The sequence below is a fragment of the Amblyomma mixtum genome, chromosome 1 (genome assembly GCF_055824585.1).
Source record: "Amblyomma mixtum isolate Tamu chromosome 1, ASM5582458v1, whole genome shotgun sequence".
NCBI classification, from domain to species: domain Eukaryota; kingdom Metazoa; phylum Arthropoda; class Arachnida; order Ixodida; family Ixodidae; genus Amblyomma; species Amblyomma mixtum.
This window is the reverse complement of record NC_143012.1, coordinates 291485702-291509583: the sequence shown is the minus strand read 5'-3', so window position 1 is coordinate 291509583 and position 23882 is coordinate 291485702. Positions and strand designations below refer to the sequence as shown.

At 45.4% G+C, this 23882-nt stretch overlaps 1 protein-coding gene across 1 annotated transcript in view; it reads right to left on the bottom strand.

The window, feature by feature from the left end:
• The window catches only part of LOC149372032 (cell adhesion molecule Dscam1-like), a 133884-nt gene that overhangs the window by 46262 nt on the left and 63740 nt on the right, over window positions 1–23882 (bottom strand). The window lies entirely within an intron of this gene.

The following is a 23882-nucleotide window of genomic DNA, read 5'->3' as shown; positions in this document are numbered from 1 at the left end:
GCGGCATCCCAACACCTGGCCGCCTCGTAAGTGCCCGGAGATGGTTGCGGTTGCGACTGATAGAAGGATGAAAAGGAAAGTGCACGGGCCTGCCAACTGGCTCACGCCGAGCCACCATCGCTGCCACGGGCAGATAGAAGGGAGTTGAAAGATAAGAGGACAGAGTAAAAGAGAGAGTAAAGACGCGCGTCGCAAAAACCGCGTCCGCCGGGACGGACGCTGGCTGAAAAAACAGATACACGGCCGCTGCGGCCGAATCGTGCCCGGAGAGCGAGGCAAGCTCAGCTTTATACCGCTGCTGTAGCGTCACGTGGTCAGCTGCAGCGCCTCTGATGTGGAGCCTCCACCGCCGCGGCCGACCGCGCGAGCCGGCAGCCCATCTCTCCTCTGCTGTGACGTCATGTTGTCACGTGGTGTCACGTGGTCACGCTAAAGGTCAATGGTAGCTCCACCGCCACGCTCGACGGGCTGTAGTGTAGCTCTAGTAATATGCTTCGCATAATATTCTTCTAAGCATACACTGCGAGGCCTGCCGCACTAGTTTCTTCACTGTAGAATAATCACTATGTGTCGCCGAGCACATGGACTGCGCGTTTAGCACGAACACGTTGCTTGCGGCCAGTTCTGTAGTGCAGTCTATTCCTGCCCTCTCTTCCTGTGACAAAAGGTGGGAAATTAGACACTCTACGGTAGTGATTTTCGGCGACACACATATGTAGATCGTCTCCTTACTTCTGGATGACTCGAACAGCGTCAAAGTGTTCGGGTAATGTGCGATGGGTGACGATTGTGAATAAGCGATGATGGCCAGGAATTAATTCGGCTTGAACAAGACGTGGCGGTCTTTCAGCTTGAACTAGAGAGAATAGAAGATCCAGTGCGCTATTATTCGTGATCTTAAAATTATCCTCTGCTTTGAATTTAAGAGAAAAAAAAAACGGACCCATTTCGCTTTTTTCCAGGCACGCCTTCCGTGTTTGTGAAGAAAGCCATCTCTGACTTCATCATGCGCTGCATTATGTGAAGGGGCTTGTGACGTCGTGCTGTATCCCTGTTTTCAATCATGATTTTTCTCTGCTTTTGTTTTAGACTTCTTTTACACTCATACCACCCTTTTTACAGGCCCTTTCCGAATCATAGCAAGTACACTCACAATATTTTATCCCATGCTGCGCAGCCGTCAGATTCTGCGAAAGATATCATAGTTTAGTGACTTTAAAAACAAAACCAGGCAATCCAGCCTAAGCGATTACAAACGAAAGAATTGCAATTTCAAAACAATAAAGTATTCGAGGTACCCACGTCGATGCCGCACAGCCTTTTAGGCGACTCTACGTGCTATGCGAAAATGGTGCAGCCTTATGTTTTTTCAGTCGAAAGCAACTGCGTTGTCAATAAGAATTTGGATGCGTTTCATTTGAGTGCCTACAAAAACATTTAAAAACTGCTGAAATGAGCGAGGCCACTCTTCTTCAAAAGGCACTCCCAGCTTGCCTTTCGGTACCGAGTATTAAGGACACCCCCAATGAAGGATAGAAGGTCCTTCTTCGTAAAGGCTGGCATTGCTCAATGTTTCACATGTAGGAATAAAGTGTTTTCTAATGGCGTGCGTCGTCAATGCATGAATAGGCAGGATAAAAATACCATGAATAACAAGTGCCTCTGGACAATGTGGTTGGTTTATGGGGCTTAACTTCCCAAAGCGACTCAGGCTACGAGAGAGACCGTAGTGAAGTGCTCCGGAAATTTCAACTACCTGGGGCTCTTTAAACGTGCACTGACATCGCATAGTACACGTACCTCTAGAATTTCGCCTCCATCGACATTGGGCTGCCGCTGCCGGGATCGAACACGCGTTTATTGGGTCAGCAGCCGAACATCATAACCACTGAGCCACCAAAAGCAAGGTCCCATCGCGGACATGAACACAAGGCCTGCCGATAAGGCCAACAGCGATTTGGGCCCGCAAATGAAAGCCACAGTTCTACCGATTCATTTCGAGAGAGCCGAAGCAAGATAGATCATCAAGTGGCCCGCCAAATTATCGCTTTCTTTCTTATGTTTTTTTTTCATTTATTCTTCTTGCCATCAACTGCAACGGAGACACGCATTTTCATTGTTGTACTGCTATCAGGATTGCAAAGCTCACTTGGTGAACAGATTAGAGACTTTCTCCGGCCTTGTCGCTTCGAACTTTTCTAAGCAAAGTGATGCTGCATAAAAAGCGTTCTAACTGCCTTTTGTATTACTTATTTCTGCTTTCTGCTTCAGATTACGAAAGCAGTTCTCATTTCACCACCGTATCTCCGACACGTATGCGCAGACCTAATAGTAGAGTTTGGCTTGTTTTTACGACGCAACTGGCGAAGGCGCATACACAGCGTGCATATTGACGAAAATTTGGCGGTCGCGTGTCGCGTCGAATCGACGTCAGTAATCTTAATGAACGATGCGAACCTGACACGCCCTCATGAACTCAATAAACGGTCATCACCGAAAATAGGAATATTACCTTGGGCGCCTCACCTGGGCACACGTGCGTGGTCGATTGGGTAATTGCCCTAGTCACATGGAGAGTGGACTGCGCGCTGCTATCGACGGACATTTTTGGTGTGTATGTAGCCGCAATCCTTGTGAACGGCCACGCTTGAAGACTCCGCCCCAGTGACAGAGTCTGACTAACGCCGTACAGGAACAGAAATGGAGGGATTGGGAGCAATAACGCTCAGCCAATCAGCGACAGATTGAAAATTTAGATCATAACGTTGGATCGCTCAAGACTAAAATAACGGCACTATGAAGTAAAAAAGTGCCTCTAAAACAAAACAAATATCGAAGTTTATTTATCTCACCTTGAACTTGTCGATATCGACGAATTCGGATAATTTTGTGCTTCATCGTGTAGTGATGTTTTGTTCCCGATCATGTAAAAAAAATTATGTGCAGTCAGTCACGCAAGCTAATCACCTGAAATGTCTGAGAGTGTGCGAGAACGAGAACACTTCATCAGCTGGAATCGGTACCAGAGCATGGGTAGCGAGGCATACGGTTTTTTTTTTTTTCTATGAACATGCAACCTGTTAACTTTTGTGGGCGACAGTACTCAGCAACTTTTAAGATTTTCGCTTCTATTACCATGCTGTTATGTTAATATTGACGCTGTCTTTCAAGCAATTTCTATTGAGTGTAAGAGAAATATTGAATTTTAAAAGGAGGCGGGTACACCCGGCTCTTGTTATCGCGTTTCGAGAAAAAGAAAAAAAGAAGAGTCAGCAGTGGAAGAAGCGCTTTAGAAGGAAAACAGTCAAAGCACGAAGAGGACTTCCCTTCGTTTTAGGCTCGTTATTCTCACTGCTTCTTCCCGGTTTACTTCTCGTTTTTTTTTTCTCGTTTATTTCCTAGCCCGATGAAAAATTCCTACTCGAACAGCGTGCGGGGCAGGCTCTCAAACAGAATTGAAATCGATATCGCACTCCGCGCCGGGTTCCTCTCGTACGATCGGCCTGATTGAGGCCCCACCCACGCAATGTTACGGGCCCACCTTGTCCTACAGGGTCATCGGCGCGCCGAACACACCGAGCACAAATGGCGAGAAAGGTCGCCCCAAGGAATGAAGCGGGAAGAGGCCTCTTACTGGCTGTTTCTCCTGTCTTTAAAGGAAGCTTGTTCGTCGGAAGGGAAAACACAGAACGACGAAGGAGTGCCTGAAACATTGAGAAGGGACGGCACTTTTTCTGTTCGATTACGCCTGGCTGTGAAGGCAATCACAGCGCAAACAGTGCATGCCTGTCCAGCTGCGTTTCCTTTCTGTTGCGTAAATAGGAATAGAGCGTGTGCCTGCCTTTCGATTTTTCTTTTTAAATAAAGTACAACAAACGTGACTACACCCGCCTCATTACACATCGAACTGCGATACGAGGAACGTTATCATTCCGATAAGTACGCTACTAGTCTCTGCGCCTCGGCTGCCGTTACGTTAAGAAAGTGATAAAATTCTCAATTGTTTATCTGCGCTGGGGACGCAAAGTTGAAGGTTGCGATAGGTGAGAAACAACGGTTTTATGACGACTTATAGTAAGTAAACTCCAAAGCTTGTATTAACGAAACTGTGCCACATTCAGGAACATCGGCTTCACTCAACTACTGCTGCCTCCTTTGTGTGAGCTTTTACATTGACAGGAGCTCACATGTAGGAGTGGAGAAGGCAAAGCAAAAGAGCTAGAAAAAGTTTAAAAGAAGCCTTTTCAGGAAGATCTTTCTCCAGTGCCCCTACAGCATCGGGCGAGATCCTATTGACGTGCATCTCAAGATGGCGGGAAGCGAGACGCGTCGGCAAACAGCCCACAGTGCCTTTTATACGGACGAGTGGCCAACCCGGCGGCAATGCGGCGGGTCAGTGCGATGCTTTACTGTACTTTCAGGAGGGACAGCTTCTCAGATAACGCTGCTAATGCTTTGGTTCACTGGCGCTACCATGCGGCTTTCCAAGTACCGACAGGTCCTTGCTTCGCAGTTCACCTCCATATTTTGTCCCTTTTGACGCCAAGTACGACAGAGCAGCCCTCGTCATGGAGAGGGTATACACGCGTGCTTCAATGAGCTAGGAGCACCGTTCCTCTACAGAGTTCCCCGTGGCCCATCACAATACAAACACCTCTGCAGTCTGTAATGGCACCGTGATCAATATCAGAAAAGATGGCATCGCAGGTTTCACTAAGTTATGTTTATATTTTTTGTACCCACTCTCAGAAGATGTATAACGTCAAGTTTGCCGTAGGGGTACTGAGTAAGCTCTGGACGAAAGGAGGCTCTCCAGTTAGCTCTCTTTGAGCGGAAAGAAGTTCAACGTATAATTTCTGGGCAACAGTACGAGTTTTACATGTAGCTAATGGATTTATTAGCCGCCTACCTTTCTTCAACAGTGAAAACATCCCAGCGTGACAACCTTAGTTACAATAAGGCAAGTCAGGTCAAAACTAAGAAAAGTCGAGGGGGGAGCTGCACGCGGCTAGCCGACGTTTTGAAAATAAGTCTCCTTTATAAACACAAGTCTTGTTTTCGAAACGTTGGCTAAGGGCCTGAGGATCCTCCTCAAATGTTCTTTGTTCGGTTTTGAGTTGTACAGAACACCCCATTGTTGCGTTCTGTCTACAATACAGGTTTTAATAGAGAGAGATTTTGTCTACAGTAGAGATTATACAATAGAGAGAAGGCACAGCGGATAAAAAGTAGACAAGCGTGAAAATAGCAGCATCCATCCAACGTTGTAGAGAGCTTGCATGCAATTCAGTGGAAAGAAGATCTTTCGTGCTGTATCTTACCCAAGTCTGTTGAGTTCTGATATAAGGAGCCATGATTATTGTAATATACTACTCAAATATCGCAAGCTGTCTTGCATATTTCCCTACGGAAAATAGGGAGCAGATTCTTACTTCAAAATGCAGTGAAAAAAATTCGGGTGGGTACTGAAAACATGGTAGCAAATCAGATATTGCTGCCAGTAATAAGCCGTTGTCGTCAACTAAACCAAATGCTGAAAATAAGGCACGGAATGCCGAATATTAGCTTCCTTTATTCGGTTAATCTGGTTAGTCTATTAGACATGTGGGGCTACCACATGTAACACTAATCTTAAATTCTTAAACTGGAAATCATATAGTTGCATCTGAGGAGCGGCTGCTGAACGCGGCTTGCTGCTTTTTTATATCCGGGGGAATGATGCCTTCGGGGAAGCATGCGTTACTATAATGCCGGATCGTAAGTTCTGTGGGGAGATACGAAGCTCGAGGGAAGTAATTAAATGGACACGACAGCAGATTCTAGAGTGTTAGATTTGGGCGCGCCTAGAAGTGAAAACGGCCCCTATTCGAGATCGAATCTGGAAGAGCAAGTAGACTTAGTGTCGGCTTTCAGTCACTGCTGTTGTCCATGTAACAAGTGAAGGCGGGCTAGTTGGTGGTTGACAATGGAGTGCATATTGCAACCGCGCGAAACGACGCAGGACGAAGAGAGGAAAGCACAGGACAAGATGCGGAACTTCAACTAAGGTTTACTACAGGAAAACCACATGTATACAGGAATCGTAATCACACCTGATAAACAGCCGACACCATCAAATAACACAGGCACGTGGGCGCGCGTGGCACAAGTTAGCGTCTAGATAGTTTAATTCTTTCTTGGATAAAGATACTAAAGTGGAGCTGATGCAACGGTCATTTTCTTTTTTTTATGCAGTAGGCTTCCAAAATTTCCCTGTCCCCGTCAATGATTCAACAGCGGCGCGATGCTCCTGAAGTCTGACATTCAGGCAACGTCCAGTTTGCCCTATGTAGCAATTCCCACATGTGATGGGTATTTTGTACACCACCCCCATTTTGCAGGGAACGAACCTGTCTACGTGCTTAGTGCGGCAATCGTTCTTTTTGCCACTTCCCTGCACCATATTGCACATGCCCGAAAACTTTTTGGGCGCAGTGAAGACCACCGGGACATCATATTTCATGGCCACTTTTTTGAGGCGATGGGAGATCTGGTGAAAGAATGGCATTGCCACGGGTCTCCGGCGTTGCGGTTCTTCACTAGGGCTGTGCTTCGGTGGGCAACGAGCTTCCTTGGCAAGGGCTTCTATCACCGAGGTGACCATCTCTCGAGGAAAACCAGCACTACTCAGACGTTGTAACTGAAATCGCAGCACGTAGACAGGTTTGTTCCCTGCAAAATGGGGTTGGTGTACAAAATACCCCTCACATGTGGGAATTGCTACATAGGGCAAACTGGACGTTGCCTGAATGTCAGACTTCAGGAGCATCGCGCCGCTGTTGAATCATTGGCGGGGGGCGGGGAACTGGCAAAACATTGTCGCCATTGTAGTAATTGCACGCCCAGGTTCCGCGACACAATTGTCTTAAAAAAACTGACGACCCAGCTTAGCAGGGAAATTTTTGAAGCCTACTGCATAAAAAAAGAAAATGACCGTTGCATCCGCTCCACTTCAGTATCTTTATCCAAGAAAGAATTAAACTATCTAGACGCTAACTTGTGCCACGCGCGCCCACGAGCCTTTGTTATTTGATGGTGTCGGCTGTTTATCAGGTGTGATTACGATTCCTGTATAAATGTGGTTTTCCAGTAGTAAACCTTAGTTGAAGTTCCGCGTCTTGTCCTGTGCTTTCCTCTCTTCGTCCTGCGTCGTTTCGTGCGGTTGCAATATGCACTGCACTGCTGTTGTCACCGGAAACCGGTGTTAACGAGTTCAGTTCGGAGTGTAATTCTGAAATGCTGACGGTACCAGTGCTGTTTCAGGTGGGTTTGATGGAAAGGATAAGTGATCGTGATGGCGGGCAACGCTTTCGAAGAACCCACCGGGAAACTTGATAGTGGCATCTGAAGAGCATCAATGCGATTAATTTAACAGAGCATGTGTTAGCATTTAGTGTTCTCCCGGAAGAAGCGGCCGCAGCCGCTCACTGGCTCACAGTGTGCGGGCGTGTGGCGTGATCCAGGCCGTCAGTCCCCATGTGACATGCTGTACCCGTGCTACACTCTCTCCAGTCCTGCCATTACAGCATGAAAAGCCATAACGCCTTTGTACTCTCAAAGCGCAAAACCGCTTTGTCCAGAATGGCTGGAACGGTGAATAGAGGCTTTTACATACGAGATAGTAACATTACGTGGAAGTGCTACTTTGGTTAGCTATCGGCACAAAAGAAAGTTCCACTAAGTGCGCTTACTGAAGCAACGTTCGTGTCATCAGTCCTGATCATTGCAGCACATTGATGCTAGACATATATAACATTGGTGAGATTCATTCTCTCTGTCAGAATAGTAGCGCTGAAACGAGAGTTTGAACTTTTTCGCCAACATAGCACTGGGTGAATAAGGTGAGTATTGGCTAATGTGCTAAAACACTTTTTTCCGAGTCTTAATGATAATAATAATAATATTCTCATACACAACCGAATCACTTCTGAGGACCTCATACTTCTAAACCATCTACAAAAACTGAAATGATTCCGGGGGAACAATTTTGGGCCCCTCGGAGAGTCATGCGTTTCCTGAATACACGTTTTTCTCTTCTTGCTCTCCTTTCGGTTCTTCAAAGTTAAATGTACTCTTGGAGAAAAAACGGACAAAGGTGCGCAGTAATGTGACACAATGTGCAGCGTCTCAAATAGCCGCTGGAAACGGGAGACAGCAAAGAAATGCAACAGGCGTAGAAGAACGGACAAGAATAGGAGCCGTTCGGGGAGACAGAAAATGAGCTCGCAAAGCACGTACGACCAGCTAGGAGATTACAAATAGAGCAGCCCGAAACGTGAGAGAAGAAGCCAGGCGTTGCAGCAGTATTTCTGCACGGACCACTGTCCACTCGCGGTCTTGAGGCAGCTTTGTATAGAAAAACCTCGCAAGAACCAGGCTTCATTCACTGTTGCATTTTGAACTCGTCACCACGGTACAGTTTCGGGTTTTCCGGTGAGTCCTCGGAAAATTTGATTGAAATCCTGCCTTGCAATGCCCCCGACCCCCTCCCCCTATCATTAGTGGCGGGAGCTTAGAGGTCGAAAGCTGCCGCCACCTCCAAGGTAGGCCACTGTTTTGCCCTTGAATGCAAGGTGGCAGCGACAAGAACCGTGTAAAAAGAGGGTGTAAAAATTTTTTCGTCCTCTTTATTACTGCATTCCTCTGTTTTCTTCCTCCGTGACAAGATTGCGGGAACAAATGCAGCTCTTAATTGCTTTTCCCGCCGGTGTTTCTGGCGGTGGTTCTGCAGGTAGCTGGAACTCGGGTCGTAAACCTCTTTGCCAAGGAGAATCGTAAAACGCCGCTAGAGTTCCAGTAGGGCCTTGACCGCCTTCAAAACACTCGCAAGGTCACAGTGATGTCAGGATAGTTACGCTCCATGCTCGAGTGCTAGCCCAATAGCTTGTTCGGCAGAAAGGAGCTTGCCGTTCTGGGTGCTGCGCAGAATTAACTAGCGGGACATTTTTGTGAAAATTTGATCAATACGCTCATTTCTTTGGCTTACTTTGGTTACGTGTTTAATTCATTCGGAACGCTACGGGCAGTGTGGTTCAATAAAGCCATATATTTTCGATAGTATTATACTTTCTGTCCTTTTTGTCTCCAATAATTTGCTATGGAAAAATCTTCATCAGTATCAGCTGTTATTCCATTGCGCAATGTGAAAACTGCACGTAAGAAGCTTAATCTACCTGCCATTGTGACCTTCTGTCTTAAATATGAACTTACTTAGCTCGTCTTCTCAAGGACTGCCCCTCCACCCGCCTTCCGCAGCCGGTTTCAGGAAACATAGTCTTTTCTTACTCCCTATAACCTGGCTCTCCCATCACATAGACCCCGTTGAGAAAGAGAGCGCCCAGTGACTAAGGATATACCACAGGAGAGGGGCGAACAAAATTTTATCTTTCTATTCGCAATGAGAGAGCATTCATCAGCCACGCCACCAACTTGGGCTCTCACTGTCACTGCTTGTCATTAGTGGCGCCACATCACGGCGACTATATGTGAACAGAGGCGTCTAAAGGTTTCCATAGCTAAAGAAACGATATGGAAGGCAATAAAAGAGAAGCTTTGGCCTTATATTCAGCTACGCACCGCTGCGGCACGACGTGCGCGCAATCTATATTTACATCAGACATGAAACTTAACGAGAAAAAAACAAAGGCTGTAACATTCTCAGTGAAGTTTGAATATACCGAAGAGTACGTTTTTCACAAAGGCAGCTATTCCCTTTTTTAAATTAAATCCTTCGAGGTCACCTGGCTGCTGATGTAAAGTCTCTCGTGTTCAGATATCAAAGTAAGGGATGGACGATTTCACCAATCCTGAAGAAATGTACAAATAGAAAGACCAGCACGAAATAAGCCGCCTTTAGTTCGTGACTTTTCTCCTCATTCAATACGCTATTTTTACGCCCGAAAAAGGGACATTCCTAGAGTTCCCTACTGCGTTCACCCCAAGTGATAACGCAAAATTAAAACAGAACGCGCAAGCTTTACGAGCTCTGTTTCAACTCCGTTCACTTGCGCTGCAACTTCGCACAGCTGCCACAGCCAACAGTAAGAGCTGGCGCTTCTCTACTGCTTCATATTCTTCTCTAACCCGGCCAAACTGCAGCGCACAAAACTCCAGTAGTGGCGTACGAAGCAGGGCAGCGGAAGAAAGAAAAGCAACTGTAAAAAGTTTTCTGCCATGTCTGCCTCCAATAGCTTTAAGTTTAAATTTAATTTCCAAACTAGATGCATGGCAGGCCCGCCCCGCCAGCAAATTATATAGCGACCATTCTTGTTCCATTTTAGTCCCCTTTCCTTCCGGCGCACCACACTACGTCGTTCGACAGTGAAATGACGGAGGTACGCCGGCACCCGTGCGCCCGTAGCCAAAGTGCACTCGCTCCAGCACAATCGTACAACATTTAAAGCCTTGGTTCTGCTAGCTGTACAAATAGAGAAGCCAGAGAGGTAGACAGCTAGATACTGCAGTATTGAAATCTATTGCCGAATTCGGGAGAACGCTCATCTTGCAGCTGTACCGCAGCTTCCAGAAGAGACGAAGTGACCATGAAAAAAAGGAGAAAGGTGAAACCAGCGGTCGCATTCTTTCTCGGGCAGCCCGCGTATCTGGCGCTGCTCGGAAAAGCCGGCAACGCAGGCCAAGTTTTGGCGCGAGAGGGCAGCGCAGATAGGAAAGCTTACGCTCCTCCCGAACGGCGCGAATTTTTTTAGAGCAACGCTCCGAGAGCATAGGGAAGAGAAGGATGTGAGGAGAATGGGGCTTAAAACGTCGCCTCGGGTAAATTTTGCGGAGCGCGTATAATTAATAGGAAATTGCTCGCCCGCATGCCTGTAGCGCGAGTCGGAGAAGAAGGGACTTGTCCTAGCGGCTCCCCCGTGCTGCTCGAGTGCTCAGAAATTTTTAGTGTGGAAAGAGGGTCGAGTGGGGCGAGCGCAGAATACGGCAGTGCTTATGGGCAGCTTAGTGCGTAATGGGGATTCCGCGGGGAAGCCCGCTTCCTGGACGGTTTTCCTAGGTTTCTGCCACCGGCGGCGCCTGTGCGGACGCCTCCGCGGTGAAGGCTGTTTTGACGTGAAAGGGCATTAGACGTTTGCCTAGTCGCAGGCTGCACAAAAATAGGGTGTGCGACGTAGACCGCCGTGCCGCTTTCTTTGTGACTGTTTGCGCTCTCTTGTGATTTGTTTTTGGAAGGCGCATTTTCCGTCACAGCACCGCTGTCGACGAAAGGTTAGTGGCCAACCTCGAAGCGGTGAACTATGACGAGAAAAAGTGTACCTCATAGTGCTGCCCTGCTGAGAGCGCTTAAATATCTATGACGGGATGCTGCTGATCTACATTCGTTTACATGAGCGGAATTTTTTTTTTTGCGTACTTTCTTCAACGCAGTATATTTGTACTTCCTCCTGGATCCCCTGAATTTATTCACGCTTTTCATCAAAAAGGTAGAATTTAAGCGCTGTTGATTTTTCTCTGATATGAAGAAGAGGGCATTCTTTATTTTTCAACCTAAGAAAAGCCAGGCAAAGTGCATAAATTAATCCGCCTAAGCTTAATCTCTTTTTGAAACAAAATGCGGATTATCGCTTGATGGAGCTACTAAAAAAGATCGAGTCTATGAGGAGATAGCAGGTGCTTTAGATGAAGCCTGTTCATGTTCCTTGCAAGACAGCAGCATCAAGGCTTTATAATATTCGTTCATAAATTGCCGTGGAGTTCATTTTTAAGCACTTACTGCCAGGATACGGGGACCACGACTGCTGCACTATGCAGATAATGGAAAGCTTTTGAAAAGGACTTTGTCGTGTACTGGTCACGACTCTGACAATGCGGGCGATTCTGGTGGGGATGATTAGTTTGTCTAAAAACAACTAGAGCGCGTTAGGTCTATATGAAGCCCTCTCCAATGTAAGCGGCGCCGTGAAACGTAATCGAAAACGGCCGAGATAACGTTACAGCGAAACAAAACTGCGCGAACACGACGGGACAAAAGAAAGGCACGAATACACACACACAAAGGGCTTTGTGTGTGTGTATTCATGCCTTTCTTTTGTCCCGTCGTCTTCGCGCAGTTTTGTTTCGCTCTAACCATGAACCGACTGGCCCAACATCATGTCTTACCGAGATAACGTGCTGGCAAATTTGGAATATCATCAACGGTTGGCGGCAGATCACAAATGCATTGAGATTCGCCTTCGTGGCGAACTCTCGATTAATTAAGATCCCTTTGGGTTCTTTAACCTGCGCTTCCATCGTAGAGCACGCACGTTATTGTATTTCGCCGCTATCAGAATACAGCCGGCATGGCCGTGATCCTGCCCGCGACATTGGGATCGGCAGCCGAACGCGAAAACCACGCAGGCATACAGGTGTGTTTAACCGGTGAATAGGGTATTGAGTATATCATGTATGTGCTCTTGATCCAGACAGGTTTGACCACTGAGGGGCTTTTGTGTTGGCGCGCTCACGTGGCGAGCGAGAGAGGGCGTGCGAAAGAATTACTATTGTCAGCTTTTCAACTGGGAGCTGAGGCACAAGTCTGGGAGTTGTTATTTCTAGATCAAACTGCAATTTCCGGCGATGTGTTCCTCCATAGGCGCATATGCGTCTGTTTCCCATCGCATCGCGCAAAAAAAGAAGGAACGAAAAACTGAAAAACTGGATAACGTCCACACACTGCCATCTTAGGCTGAAAATGCTACCTAGTCGAATTTTGTCTCCTACCTACTCTTGGCTGCCCCTGAATTGATAATAAAACGTGGGAAGGACGACCACAACCATGGTTTTGAACATAGCTTGGAGGGTTTACACGACGTGCACTGAAGCCGAAGAATTCACTGCCAGAACCGCGTCCCTAAGTGACTCTGCTCAGTGGCGATAAGTGGTCGGGGCAAGGCCCATTAGCAGCGTCGCGGCACGAACGACAGGATAGAAGGCAGGCGAGGTCGACAGAGAGGGGGTGAATTCGGCCTGTACCACTGATGTGTAGCACAGACTAGAGTGGACCGTCGACAGAGCTTGCTCAACCCTCCTACGACCGCTTCCTTTTCTATCCTTTTTCTTTACCTCTCGAAGAATACGTTACAGTGCGCGAAAAGTGAAGATAACGAGGAAACTACGGTGCTAGAAAATCACCGACATTTCGGGAGATCTGCGTGGAGGGCTGGGTCTGGCACGAGAATAGTGATGGTTCGGGGAAGGTGCGCGGGCTTTCGTTCGCTAATGCGCCGCCCTGCAAAAATCGGGTGTCTTCTCACCAACACGCATTTTCCTGGCCGTCATTATATGGTGTCTGGACTGAGGGCGACAACAGCGCTGACCGAAGAACGAGGAAAATCGATCCACTGAAAGCTGCAATCACTTGGGAAAGAGGCGGTCCTCCGCCGGAGCGCTTGCTGGATTGAGGCTCTGTGATTTCGCTCTTTCGTGCAGTATCGGCAGCCCTTATGAAAATGGTTTATAGACGTTTTGCAAGCTTTATTGCCGTGTATAGATACTTCCTGTGATCATTCGACAATCTATAACTTGTCTATCAATCACGAGACTATAAAGAGACAGTTCCTTCGTAGCAACAAAACAAACTATAGATCTCAGATTCATTTTGTCTAAATGTAACCTATAGATTGTCAATAAGCCGAAGTCAACAGGATTCTAATTTCTGTCTCTGAAGAGGCCATAGACGGTCAAGGGGCAAATGTTCTTTAAGCATCTCGTTTCTTTTATCTGTAGGCAAATTACCGACGTTATACAGAGTGAGGTCTTCAAGATACCATTTCTTTTTGTCCATGAAAAATCTGTAAAGTTTCTACAGATCCGGAACTGAAATATTTCATTTTATGAAGAATTTTATTATGTGCTCGCCGTCTCCATGCATGTGCCGTGTTTATTTTAGAAATGTATTCACTTGCCTTATTTTTGGTTAAAGTTAACGCCTCAAAGGTGCCCTGAATGGCTTCGCAGGGAAGAATTTACTCGGCTTTTTAAATGACATAATTCTGAAACTACAGCTATCATAGCAGGCTTAAAAATAAACATTACTGGAAAAATTTCCTATTATTGGTCTTAACTACAATGTTATATGCAAAGCTTTCATTTGTCGTATATATGAACGAAAGTTCATGATGGTTGGCTTCCTGGAGTATTTTTAGTGGCCAAAGAATTTCTCGCGCGTGAAGAGTGCCCGATAACTTCGCAGCAAGGCATAAAAACTGAAATTAAACTGCAGCCCCTTGCTTTCGGGGGAAGTGCTGGTGCCCACCTCGCTTATACGTCCATGTAGCTCTCTTGTCTGTCAAGCGTCGCCTTTGGAGCTTAGCAGCTGCAGAGAGGTCTCTTTTTGTTTCTAATGCCACGCGGAACTCGAGCACTCTACATGAGACGGATGTGGACTCTCCATAAAGTGCACGCGTACGACAAATGACCAATTATTTTTTTTTTTCATTCACACAAATACTATTTTTTCTTGGAAGTTAAGGAGCTTCAAGATGCTGAAGATGGTTGACAGTAGTATGACGACGTGATGCTATGATGCTATCGAATAAACTAAATGAAACGCTTTAAATATTTTTTTTTTGCAAAGTACACGCATTTCTTACCATGCTTCTGTTTCATAAGCCGAGCCTGCACATATACATAGCTTAAAAGATATATATCAGAGTATAGTTAATGACCATGTCATCTGCTCCAGCTGCGTGTTCACAAAAAATTGTTCACTGGCAATAGAGAATTCCCTATTCAAGATCTAATAGACACATGTCTATAGATTGCCTACAGATGAAACTCAACTATAAGTGTAAGGTCGCAAAGGGTGAAGCATTCCTTTCCTCGCGTGTTTTAGACAAGCTTACCCACTTTGCTTTTCTTTAACTTGAAACCACGCTGCCGTTCGTATACTAACTCCTAAGCTCCTTCCTCTAACCGGCGAGCGGAAGGCGGAAGGGGAAGGAAGGGTGAATAGGGCGATATTACTCTTACAAGAATAGAGATATGAAGCGAAAGGCATGCTTACTTAACAGAGCAAAAATCTCGTGTGAAGTGCACTCTGCTAGTGTTTGCCTTAAGGGTAATAAATTGAGCGAATGAAAGCCCGAACGGCCGCAGCGTGCGCTAATCAGTAATCAATAAGCAGCGGACGCTAAACGGTACTAGCTTTATGTAAAGAGCAGTAACAAAACAACAGGAGAGGTATTGGTTCCTTGCGTACTCATCTGCTAGGAAAGCGCCATTTAACAGAACAAACAGACGCCACTGCGTTTGTATAAAAAATAATACGCAAAAATGGTAGGCATCCGCGAGTTCGTATTTCCTCAGTTGAACTACTGCCCGATCAGCCACCCAAATAAATATAAATATTTTATGTACTTCCTCATCTTTCACTCTCTGCGGGGTTCTTTCCACTCAAAACATAACATTTTTTATCTGTTCGGGAGTCTCCACTCTGATCAAACCCATGCATGCCGGTTGATGGGGTTTCTCCAAGAGCACCTTGATACCTTTATGCAATGCAGGAAGAATTCGCCCTGTGGACGTAGAAGAAGAAGCAAAAGGCCTATGCCCATTGAGGGCACTCTTGTCTCCAGTTCTAAAAGGGGATAAGAGAAAAAACACTAAAATACAGTGGTGCGTGACCCGCCTTCTGCAAGCAAAGCTGCCTAGTTTTCCTCACGCTGCACATGTCTTCAACTTTAGTAACAAGCTCGGTTCGGCACGTAACCTCTGCCGAGGCCACTTTTAAGTCCAGCGGTGGTGGCCAGCGAGTAGCCAACACTCGGCCATGAATAAAAGAAAGCCAGCTGAGAGAAGAAGAGCAGTGCCTTTCTCATCATTCCTTTGTTTGCCTGTCTCGGCGGTCAGTTCCAGAGGCCCTCTGGCTGCTCTCTCATCTGTGTCAGGGAACACTCTTTAATCTTATTGGTGGCAGAGTAGCAGCCCCCAACACGAGTCTAGAAAACAAGATCAGAGGCCAATCACCGGGGAAAGAGATGGTCGTATGGAGGGCAGGGGGCAGTACACCCTTCGGCTGCCGAGTAGAAAGAAGCCGATAAACTACTTCTTTGTTTCCAGGGGTTTGCCTTTCTACTCAGCTTCCTCTTTTTCCTAAACCTTGCAGCTCAGGCGAGCAAGGCTAGCAGCTTTAGGTTAGTGGCTAAGCTCTTTATGGCCGCGGGCGCAATTCTGTTGGGGTTCTATCTTTTTCGCCTTTTATTTAATTGCGCACTCAACTCACTTGGTGTTATTGTATTCCTGGCACCAACTTCGCTCTTTAGCAAGGATTAGAGGTAGACTAACGTTTGCCTTTTTTGACTAGTTACGTGCACTGGAATGGTTACTTTGCCTGCATGCTTTTCGAAAGCGCGTGTATTTTCGCACGATGTAACCAGATTTTGTCGAGCCACAGCACCGAGGATAATCGCATTTTCGAAATTAAATAGATATGGCTATGACTAACGACCGGCTAAAAATCTCTAATTGCAACTAGGCGCCCCACTGCGTTAGTTAAAAAGTTAATTATTAAAAATTAGTTAACCAGCTTACTGACTTTAGACGCTTCATCGATTTTCTTCTGTCCGCCAGCGCTGGTAATATTGTGCTGAAAAAGCTGCATTTTTATCCCAAAACATATATTATTGGGAATTATTGAAAGTCTTGCCTGAAATATCTGGTATACACTCGTAAGGAGTACACCGAAGAGAAAATCTGTGTGGCAGCATCTTGAGAATTCCTGGGCCCCCTTTACAAGTTAAATAGCAAGGAAGCTAGTCATAACTAGTGAGAATACTCTCTTCATGCGTGCAGTTCGCACTTCTGATATTGCTCACGGTGTATGAACTTGAGGTTCAGGAAATCCACTACTGGGTGAATCTAGTAGTCAGTTGCCTTCGCAGCTCTGGGAATTGTTGCATTTCATTGTTCTGCTTATTCAACCTCGAGAAAGCGCGCTGTTTTTGAACGAAAAGAATACAGAATAGGTAATTATTTACTTGTTATAACTAAGGCCTGGAACTATAGGCATTTACCTAAACATGCCTATAAAAGCTATGAAGTATGAACTCTCATGTTTTAGGTTCGCGCCACTCAATTCACGTGACGTCGAAAGAAGCTTTTTAAAGTACAAAGCTATGCTTAGCGAAACCGAAAGAGCTTCAAATTCGAAAACCTGAGAACGTGCTTTATTGTGGCATGCTTCAATCGAGGTCTGCGTACACTCCGTTCGTAACTGAAAAATATTGTACTAATAAATAGAGAGTATTATTCAAAGCGCGAATTTTTGCTTTATAGCGCCCATTTCAATATTTTTTCGCGCCCAGATGCCGGCCTATTTTGGGATTCTTTAGCGCCCAAATTTCCGGGCCCTAGTTATAACATAGATAAGCACTAGAAAAGGTAGTAATTTGGGTTCTGTATGGCGTTATGGGTGGCCGCAGAGGCAGGTTTGGCAGCTTCATTAAAAAAAGAAATAGCGCTTTTCAACGCTGCCTACCCATCACCCGTCGCTCTTGAGTCTTTATAACACGTCAACTTGTTTGCGTGACATAAAATATTCTTCGCCCCTTTAATACCAAGGGTAAAATCAATGATTCGAAAGCGCACTCACGAGAAGAAAAAGTTTTAATGTGATAAAAATTACCTGTTCTGCCAAGATGGAAAAATTAAGCAGCTAACTTTATGTTCTTGCCTTAAGCTACGTCCTAGTTCATTCAACTTTTGAATTTCTATTTCCTATGTCTTGAAGCTTTCTTCAAAGTAGACAGGCTCACTGTTACTAGCAAATAAATTAAGCGCACATCATCGCCTCATGAAAATTTTTAACTCTAACACTGAGCCCAACCTGTTCTGAACAGCGCACGTTTTACATAAACGAAAGTAACAAATGGCTATCGGCTGAAGCATTTGTTTGCACCTCTGCTTCTTAGCCTTGTAGGCACTACTTGCACAGTTGACTGTTTTTGTTTTTTTTTTTTTGCGGAACGTTCACTCAACGCCTGGCTTTTTTAACAATTGCTGTAGGGTCCATTCGAAACGAAAAAGATTCAAATGGCCTTTGTTATTCATTATTCTCTGTCTAGCTTCGACGTGAGTGTGTATTGGTGCCGCAGAAAGACATTCGTCTAATCAACTGCCAACCACGCCTCTGTTCTACTGCAGTGGAGTTGTAACGGCCGAAGGTGTAGGTTGATGGAATTAAAAATTTTGTTGCTTGTGAGGCTGGCGCTTTGAATGAGTCAGTCGTTATCATTTCTTTAAATATTAAAAACAGCTTATCACTGGTGTATTTTGCGAAATACAATCAGTGCTCAAGCCCTACTTATGACAGGAATTCTCTGCGTTCTCCACGCAGCTTTCATGTGGACTAAATGTCTCTGGAGTATATATTTTATGCCACGGGGGCGAAAAAAATACAACTACGGCTTACCAGGTCTAATTGTGTCCTACGTTATTTTTTTTTTTTTTTTTGTAGCGGACGCGACAGCGTACAAATGAATGTTGAGCTTTGGGATATATTCTTGTAACAGTTCTTTGCTATAGATTATATCGCTCAACCAAGGCAATTAGAAGACTACAGAATTCCTCAATAATAATATTGTTCTATTATAATTTTTCCCGTGTCAAATGCCGCATCGAATTGTTTCTTTCTAATTTTATTGATTAAAGTTTGGGATTACCTGCTACCAGAATATTCCGCCACGTGTTCAAACACATATAAATCACATGCCTATAACACGGCTATCTTTTTCACTCAACAGCCTTACATATTTAGGCTTCTCATTCAAATATTTATTCGGAGTGAAATTATACCGTAGCTAAATGTGTCCTGCCAAGCAATACTAGCAGAAAATTTTTTGTAGCAAGAAAAAGCCATACTGCGCAGCTCGCATGCACTGGCACCTTTAAATGAAATGAAACCAAGACAACTAAAACGGGAGCAGAAAAACAAGACGGATTGAGTTGAGAGAGGCTGGATACTAACGCAGTTAATTTACGCCTCAATGACTCACGAATTGCTGCTTGCAAGTGTAAATGGATCCCAGCTGTATTCCTCCTCGAGCAGCTAATATTTTGGTGTTCCTTTGTGCATGTCTAAATAAACCTGTTCGCTTTTCATTAGACGGTGATGTCACGTATAGCAGCACAGATTCCCAGCTTCCCAGTTATTTGAATTCAAACAGCGCCTGCTTAGCTTTGCGAGCTTTTGCCGCAACGCTTCTTAATTTGTCGGGCAGTATATGCTATGTTACAACCTCAGGCTAAGCCTTTGAAATGTTGCAAACGCACTCTCGTGAATTTAGCAAGATTTTTCTTTGAATCTTTTTCTACCAGCCTCTGCGCAATTTTTTTTTTTTTTTCATTTAGAGCGTAGAGTGTCTGTAAACAAACAAATACAAAAGCCAGAAAGCTCTTCTAGGGTATGAAAGGCTAAAAACACGACAAAATAGTGTGTCTATGTGCGGGCAGACTAGCTCCTGCGACAAGCACGATGATAAAGGTGGTCGCTTTCAACCGCTGTCGAAAACTTGCGAGCGTGGATCGTTCATATCCTGTTGTACCAGGCGACAGTTGGGACGATGTGAACAAACACTGGAAGTGTTATCACGTCTGCGCTGCTGTTATCGACTATTCTGGTGACTAGGAAGTACAGCGGCAGCGCCTGCTGCGACGCCAAGCACAAGAAGCAAGCGGTGTGTGTTTCGCGACGTGTTTTGAATGTCTCAGCTCGGCAGGGAGTCTCCACCTTCTGCATTGGAGTGCATATTGCAACCACGCTAAAACGACGCAGGACAAGAAAGGAAATCACAGGACAAGACGCGGAACTTCAACTAAAGTTTACTACGGGAAAACCACATTTATACAGGAAACGTAATCACACCAGATAAACAGCCGAAACCATCAAATAACACAGGCACGAGGGCGCGCGTGGCACAAGTTCACATCTAGGTAGTTTAACTCTTTCTTAGATAAAGATACTGAAGTGGAGCTGATGCAACGGTCATTTTCTTTTTTTATGCAGTAGGCTTCAAAGATTTCCCTGCTAAGCTGGGTCGTCAATTTTTTTAAGACAATTGTGTCGCGGAACCTGGGTGTGCAATTATTACAATGGCGACAATGTTTTGCCAGTTCCCCGCCCCCCGCCAATGATTCAACAGCGGCGCGATGCTCCTGAAGTCTGACATTCAGGCATCGTCCAGTTTGCCCAATGTAGCAATTCCCACATGAGAGGGGTATTTTGTACACCACCCCCGTTTTGCAGGGAACGAACCTGTCTACGTGCTTAGTGCGGCACTCGTTCTTTTTTGCCCTTCCCTGCACCATATTGCACATGCCCGAAAGCTTTTTGGGCGCCGTGAATACCACCGGGACATCGCATTTCATGGCCACTTTTTTGAGGCGATGGGAGATCTGGTGAAAGTATGGCATTGCCACGGGTCTCCGGCGTTGCGGTTCTTCACTTAGGCTGTGCTTCGGTGGGCAACGGGCTTCCTTGGCAAGGGCTTCTATCACCGAGGTGACCATCTCTTGAGGAAAACCAGCACTACTCAGACGTTGTAATTGATATCGCACGCTATCCTGCATTTCATGTGGGCAAGACTTATCAAGAGCAGCGCGCAGGCAGTTTTTTGCTATTCCCCTTTTAATAAGCTTTGAATGCGCTGACTGGTGGTTTAAAATACCTTTTTTTGAGCGAGGCTGGTACCTCCAACACACCTGGGTTCCACTAGCACTCGTGACAATACATATGTCCAAAAACTGCAAGCATCCCTGCGATGGCAACTCATGGGTGAATTTCAATCCAAAGGCACACTCACTGAAGATTTTAAGGATTCCGTTCACTAATGTAATGGCCCCTTCTGGAGACACCCCTTTTAAGAAAATAGCATAATCGTCAACATATCTAAAAATCTTAGCCGAGTGGGCTGTGTCGAGGCTGGCAGCGATTCGCTTGTCACAATATGATAAAAAGATGTCACTTAACAATGGGGCAATACATGAACCAATGCACACACCATGCTTCTGAATGAAATTCTTCCCCTCAAAATTAACTATAGTCGCAGAAAGATAAAAACGGAGCATTTCTACAAAGTCGTCCACACTCAGTCGTCCTTTCTTGTCCTGCGTCGTTTTAGCGCGGTTGCAATATGCACTCCATTGTCAACCACCAACTAGCCCGCCTTCACTTGTTACATGTGCTACCTTCTGCATGTCTGTTCGCAGCTGCACAGCAGAATATACGACTACAGTTCTTCAGGAACATGAGACGTGCGCAGAATAAAAAAAAAGAAAACGACCTCGGCCCATACAACCTCGTTCTCTCTTTTCTACCTGAATCATTTTATACTCTTGCATTGCCGTTTTCCTGCGCTGAGGCGAGCGGCGCCATCAGTCTTCGAACTGCATTGATCCAATACTTTCAGGTGATTCCCGCTAAGCCAACCTAAGGCAAGAACGTATACCAAAAGTAAACCTTGCTGGCTTCAGCGGGCATTTTTGCGAACTTCTTAGTCTTCCTGTTAAATCTTATTTCCTTCCATACAGAGGTGCACTGACTATCTTAAGTATTATTTTCAAAATTAGTGGTTGTTGTAGCTATAACAGAGGTATTCAAAGCTCTCTTATAAACTATGCATCACTATCCGATTGCCTGGATCGGTGGCTGCCGCTTTCGCCTGTCGAGTAAGCAGCCGAATGCAACAGCCTGGCTTCACGGGGAAAAGGACGGGGGTATTTTTATAGCGGCTATTGCAAAAAGTGCATATGCAGCAAAAATTAAGCGTAAATTAAGAAACAAGAAATGTTGCAGAATTATTGGCCATTTTTCACTGCGGAGATCCACGTAGCCACGATGTAGCCCTGAAGCATAATAACTATTTCTTTTAAACGACATAGTACTGTAGCCTTCAAGGGCTGATCTTCTTTTTGGGTGGTCATGAATTTTCGCCCCTGCTTTTTTTCTCCTTTTGAGGTGACGTACATTACCTTCTTTTTTTCGTCCAGAAGCCGACAGTGAGCATTCAGGCTTTTCTAAGACCCTGTGCATATTCGCGCGTTTTTTTAAGTCGGGTTCAGAAATGGCGGTCCACCAGGTCCTTTGTAACCGCACCATTTCTTTGTCTTTACCGGCTGATCTTTTTTTCTTCTAGTTTGCAGTAAAGCTTGCCCTGTCGGCCTCCCGCTGCTCCACGTAAGATTATTCCAGGTCACGATCCTACTTGTGAATTGCAGTGCGATGGTAGAGAGTGTTTACTGCACTTCCGATGCATTTTGTCGTTTTTTAAGGATCTGCAGAAAATGGTGTGCAAACCTGATGTTTTTCGTTTAGTCAAATACTTTCTTTTATTAACTGTTCGTGTGATGTTTGCTTTTTTAAAAGCGCAGTGAAGTGATTTACATCACAGTGAAGTGTGAAGTGATATTGAATGTCCATGAAGATAAAAGTATATAAAATCTGTATCTTACCGGTACTCATCTATGGGGCAGAAACGTCGACGCTAACGAAAGGGACTGAGCTTAAAAACAACTGGGGTTAACTGGGGAGACATGGGAGAGGTATTTGCACTGCAGTGCGCGTAGTCAGCCTGATGATGATGATAGACAGTAGGAAGGCCTCACTAATGCGCCAGTGGATCAGGTCTCCAAGAAATGCCAGACATGAGTGTTTCCAGTATGCCTAGTTTTTAACGTTTCTCTCCTTAAAACGGAGAAGCACTGCTCGGAACTCACAGAGTTTATTGTTTAAGAATGTTCTGGATGGACACTCTGTGACGATAAGGTTATAAGGTTGCAGAGATGTTCTGGTACTGAACAATTTTCACTGCGTAAGCAGCACGCGTGCTATTAGGCGACAATGGCGGCGTCTGTGTCAGCGTGGCCGGCAAGTGGAGCCGTCGGGGCCTCCCCCCGATCAGAGAAAATCTGCATCAGTAGAGGCGGAGGGGAGTAGAGATGTGGGAGCCCCGACGCCATCAAGCGAGCGACGAGTGCGGAATCAGGAAATGCGGCGCCGAAAGACAATGCGCATCAGCGGTTGATCAACGCGCTGCGCCAAGAGGGTGACAAGTGTATCATGCAACCAATGAGAACCCATAAAATCTCATTAGCACTCAAAAATCCAGGCACTGTAAAGCGACATGAAAATGCAGGAAATGCAAAGCATAAAATCATTATCGAGCCTTCGTGAATGTGAGCATGGTTCTTCTGTCTTCAAGGTACCGTTCGTTGCTTTGTACGAAGGGACTGTTTAGTGGTGATATCCTGCATGCGCCAAATGACAGGAGAACACCTGAATTGTTTACTCGGTCCACTCGCTTTAAGTATGACGTCCTGGCTGAACAGTGCATTATGCGCCCATAATCTATGCAGCAGCGCACTTGAGTGCTGTAGACATGTAAAAGGCATATCCTATCACACCAACAGGTCTTCTTGAAAGCACTTTGAAGTCGGTCAGGAATCAGAAAGCGTTCTTGTTCAGAATGTTTATGTGAAGCAAGAATGATAATTTTTGTCAAAAGTTACGCCTATAAATCGTTTCCTCGGTCTTTAAAGCGATAATCTCTTTCACCCTGTCTCTACGACGGAGAAGACCTCGAGTAATGCTCTTTTTTAAAAATCACGCGGCATAGTTCGTCGCATAATTCATTTCACCGTTATTGGCAGCCTACCCAACAATCCTGGACAAAATTATTTCTGCACGGGGAACCTCTTTTACCGCACCTTTTTCATATAATATACAATTTCACTATAACAATCAATAAATCTGCAGATAATGCGACGACAGTCTAGCATTTGTTTCTCTGTTAACGTTTTTGCTATGGTCAAAAGCATTCCCTAATGCTTTTTCATGGCAGTCTTAAGTGTTC